This window comes from Astatotilapia calliptera, chromosome 2, assembly GCF_900246225.1.
Source record: "Astatotilapia calliptera chromosome 2, fAstCal1.2, whole genome shotgun sequence".
In the NCBI taxonomy this organism is placed as follows: Eukaryota; Metazoa; Chordata; class Actinopteri; order Cichliformes; family Cichlidae; genus Astatotilapia; species Astatotilapia calliptera.
In genome coordinates, this window is record NC_039303.1 from 14,138,088 (window position 1) to 14,143,171 (window position 5,084).

The window sequence follows — 5,084 nt, forward strand, 5'->3', positions numbered from 1 at the left end:
GCACCCTTTTTTAACGTTGAAACAACGTCAGGTTTTGATGTTGAATCAATGTTGAAACCTGACGTTGATTCAACGTTATATTTTCTAATACTGCTGACATTGAAACAATGTCAGATTCTGATATTGAAACACTGTTGAGCTATGGTGTTGATTTTCCACCTCTTTCGCACAGTTGCTTTTTATTAAAACAACAGTTAAATCATGACTGGAAATCTACCTTTCTTTATAGGTATTTTAACCAATACTAAACTACTGCATGTTTCCATCAATACTTCAACCACCTAAACACATAATTGTACTTATTCCTTAAATTGGACACCCTTTATAAAAAAAAAAAAACCCAAATGTCTCACAATGTATCATGTCAACATTAATATCCTAAAATAAGAAAGCATTGCATGTGATGTAAGAGAGAAAAAAAATAAACAAAAAAAGGTCAATAGGCATGTTTCGTTTGCTAAATACTTTATTAAAAGACAGTTTCCTATTTACGTTTATATGATTCACAGAAGTTTGTAATTTTTTTGCATGATGTGCATCCTGCACCCACCCAAACGATCTGGGGCGTATCGGAGCCATTTCTGCACTGCTTGTGCAAAGACAAACTCGGACATAGAGTTTGCCCCTAACTGCTGCGTCAGGCTCCAATCAAGGCAAAGCGTCTCACCTATAGACACATTTTAAGAGATGGAATTAGCGTGTCTCATGTCTTAAATGTGTATGCAAGTGCTTGTGTGTTTAATCAACAGGCCGTTGTTATGTATTTAAATCACATCTGACAGCTATTACAATTTATAGTTACAAAGTGTACATAACCTTTATATACTTACCATTGCCTTATTTGCCTCTTGTGATTGAAGAGCTGGCTCTGCATTGTTTAGCTCCTCAATGTTGTGCAAGGGCAAATCCAGAGGCAGTACCCCAGCATCTACCGATTCATTGCGGATGGCTCTGACCTCCTCACGGAGTTCATTAACAGCTCTCGTCAGGTCTGACAGAAAAAGATAAAAAAAAAAATTTTTAAGTATTTAAGAATACAGACAACTTGTCAAACGTTTCCTTATGTCACACACAGATATGTACAAAGACACTAGACAGTATTTTATTACCTGGTATTTTCACTCGAGGGGCCTGGGGAAACCATTTTTTGGTGGGCTGCTCATCCTCTGAGTCCCTATATGTGTACAGGGGATTTGGTCTAAAGAAAAAAAGTTGAAAACGGTCATAAGTAATTACAAATGTGCTTTTGGAATATTTTTTTCCTAAAGTTACAGTTTGATTTATAACAACACACACAGGAAACAGATGTGCAAGAAGGTACAGTATACAAGGAATTTTTGAAGTGCACAAGTGTACACGGCTTTGCATTTATAAAAAGTTTACAAGCTTCCACTTTTTGGACTATATTATGTGGTGATATTGCAGGTATGCAAGCACCACAGATATGTATAAAAGACAAGATCATAAATTCTTAGCAATCAAAGCTATGTTTGTGAAATAAAAAAAAGTTTTACTTGTGCTTTCTTTTATGACTGGTCTGAGTTTCAGCTTCGGACTGAAGGTCAGACATATCACAGTGTTCACTTAGATATTTCTGAAGACTGCGTTCTGCTTCGTGAAATGTGTCTGGAAGTACAAACACAATGTATGGCCAGACATAAATTAGGACACGAAAAACTTGTTATTGTTACATTTATACAACACCAGTCCAGATGATACCCACCATGGCTTATTAGAAGTCGGACTGGTGCATAGGTGAGCCATGTTGCACCAGGATGAACTCTCCTCTTTACTGTGTCGTGGATCCTGAATGTGTCTCACGGAGGATATGGAGGCCATGACAATTTCTCCCCATTTATCCATGATCTAGGGACTATTTCTGTACCACCAGTGCTAAACTGCACAATGCACCAGTCTTTCATTTTTATCTTTTTTTTTTTAATTTGGAGTCCTTTTTTGCCCTGTCTAGGATAAACAGGAAACAGATAATTACAATATATTTCATAGTCACTACAAAACTTGATCTATTGATTGAACTAAATAATAAATAATAGCTTAAAATGTATATAGGCAACAATTACAAGCAAACCCGTATATGTAAGCATTTAAACACTGAAGATAATAAAATTAACAGTATTTTGTCTAAGTCTGTCATTGTAGGAATTCATAACACCGAGACAAAAACATGGCGCACAGTGTGGCGTCAAAATAGGCGCACACCTTTGACGCTGCGTTTTCTCCGTCTTCCTCGTCCACACGTAAATGCTAAACGCAGTTTACGTGTGGACAAAAGGTGCAAACGCAAGTTAGGTGAGCGTGCAACGTAAAGTTTGAATTGAGTGCGAATCGAAGCGGGTGCTCACCAATCATTAAAAGTAACAAAGTCATTGAACACATTTATACAGTTACCTTTACGTTTATCAATCATATATCACAGATTTACAATTTTTTGTAGTACTATGCTAAAAAGCAACTACAGAGCGAAAGTCTGGGTCAAGCGCCGAGGCGACGGCAAGAACAAAGGAACCCTCGAAGCGTTAAAGCTAGCTTTGTAAGGGAATATAACGGAAAAGTATGAAACGAAAATGTTTTCTTTCTTGATAGACTTTGTTTGCAGTGCAATTTATTTGTTGCCGGATTGTAAGATGAAAGTAGACACAATTTCGGGCTCCCACATTTTATCCGAAACTTTACATTAACAAGTTTGTTTTTTGTTTTTTTTTTACTGTTATTCAAATGCAACCGTGGAAATAACTAATAGAACAAAAGTCATTCATTCTTACCTTATACTAATCGTGGTGCAGGCCAGTGCAGTGCATGAACTGATGCCTTCTCCGGTCAATTCCGCTGAGAGTAAATCTAATGTCCCGCTCTACAAGCTCTACAACCAAGACAATGGTTACCTGGAGGGATGTACCAATGTGATAGGGGTGCTGCGGAATAGTCCAAGTGGTAGCAGCTTTAATTTCCCGCTCAACCATAAATCGATGGTTTTTCAACGTGATTGTTGTCACCTTGTCAACTATAAATAGATCAACAATCAACGATGACAGAACAACAGTGAATCAATGTTATTTCAATGTCAGTGTAAGGTTTCATCAGTATTTCAATGTTGTTTCAACATTGGTTTTGTGTTGACATTTCAATCCTGACGATTCTGATGGTTCAGATGGAAAATCAACATCTGTTCAATGTCTCCTTGCTATCTGGGTGGTTATTGCTTCTGTAGTTGGTAATGTGATTGATCCTCTGCCACATTTTTCTGGGGTCGTTGTCAGCAAAGTGATCTTCAATCCTCCTCCTATAGGCAGCCTTAGCTTTCCTGATGCCTCTACTCAGGTTTACCCTGGCCGCCCTATACGCAGCCCTGTCCCCTGACTTGAAGGCAGTGTTGCGGCTTTTTAGGAGGGATTGCACTTCGCTATTCATCCAGGGTTTTTGATTTGGAAACACCTGGACCCTTTTGTTGATGGTGACATTGTCAACACAGTTCCTGATGTACGAGAGTACAGTGTCCGTGTACTCCTGGAGGTTGTGGCTGGAGAATAAATCCCATACAGTTGTTGAGAAGCAGTCCTGCAGTTGAGAAAGGGCTCCTTCAGGCCAGGTTTTTATTGTCTTTGTCTGGGGCTTTGTTTTTCTCAGCAGGGGGGTGTAGGTGGGGGTGAGGGACATGCAGAGGTGGTCAGATCCAGCCAGGTGGGGGAGGGGTGTCGCTCTGAAAGCATGCCTGATGTTTGAATAGACATGGTCCAAAGTGTGTTCTTCTCTCGTAGCAAAGTCCACAAACTGGACAAATTTAGGAAGCACAGTCTTTAGGCACGCTTTGTTAAAGTCGCCGGCGACAATAAAAACCCCATCGGGGTGGGCAAGCTGTTGTTTGTTTATGGTGTTGAGCAAGAGGCTGAGAGCCGTGCTAATGTTAGCATCCGGCGGTATATAGACGGCTATCACAATAACTACTGTAAACTCCCTCGGGATGTAAAAAGGTCTGCACGAGACTACCAGAACCTCCAAATCAGGAGAACAGTGTGTGTGAATGATCCTGCTGTTACAACACCACTTGTTATGCACATAAACACATAGCCCCCCTCCTCTGCTTTTACCTGAGTTGCTGTTTCTGTCATGCCGGTGTAGCGTGCGGCCTGCTAACTCGACTGCAGCGTCGGGAATCAGCGGGTGAAGCCACGTCTCCGTAATAAGAATAATGCTGCAGTTACGTGCAAAGCTTGTGTTGGCTATCTGTAGCTCCAATTCGTCTAGTTTGTGGGTGATGGATCTGGCGTTCGATAGGAAAAGGCTCGGAAGTGCTGGCCGGTGTGGATGTTTGCGTAGCCTAGCCTGTAGCCTCAACTCTCGCGGCCCAGTACTCACGGCCTGGCATGGGGGTTGGGGACCGCAGTCTTATATGATAGAGAACTTTACCTATATATCACTCATGGGAAGAGTTATCACCATTAAAAGGATGACTTCCAAAAATAAACTATTCACTGATAAACCCTCTCTAATTGGTTTAGATCACTAGACTCCAACATTTCAAAATTTCTACCAGGGGTCTGCAACCCTAGGCATGCATGCCACAGTTGGCATGCGAAGGGTTAACTGATGGCACGACCATAGCTGGACTTGCCATCGGGCATACTAGGCATTTACTCGGTGGCCCAGTGACTCTTTTTTTTTTTTTTTTTCTTATTTTTAACAGTATAAACAATGAAAGGTGGTGGATTGGCCAGATGCTGGTCGGTGTGTAAAAATAACTCAGTTGTTTGGTGGTGGCTATGGCGGTGCTGCCTCAGATTCAGTAAAATTAGCAAGTGGTGGAGGTGGATAAGAGAAAGGGGAGGCCGGAGCAGAGCCCCGAGGCAGCCGCCGGTCTGAGTGTCAGGTGAACTGAACTTCAGGTAAGAAGTTGTGACCTGCAGTCTATCTGGGTCAGATATAAACCAAGTTTAGGTGGAGTTTATTTTCGTTGTGCTGACTTTTTACAGTCAGTTACAATAACTCGTACTGCGTGCTAGCTAGCATGACAGAGTTTCTATACAGCTGGGTGGGTGCTTTGATGTTACTGATGTTGAACTTTAATT

At 41.1% G+C, this 5,084-nt stretch overlaps 1 long non-coding RNA gene across 1 annotated transcript; it reads right to left on the reverse strand.

The window, feature by feature from the left end:
- Nucleotides 1-1,170: 1,170 nt before the first annotated feature.
- Nucleotides 1,171-1,931, reverse strand: LOC113028939 (uncharacterized). Its single transcript, XR_003273310.1, has 3 exons — nucleotides 1,724-1,931; nucleotides 1,515-1,626; nucleotides 1,171-1,198 (listed from the first exon to the last, which is right to left on the reverse strand). It is a non-coding gene; the product is annotated as an uncharacterized LOC113028939 (long non-coding RNA).
- Between the last annotated feature and the right edge of the window lie 3,153 nt (nucleotides 1,932-5,084).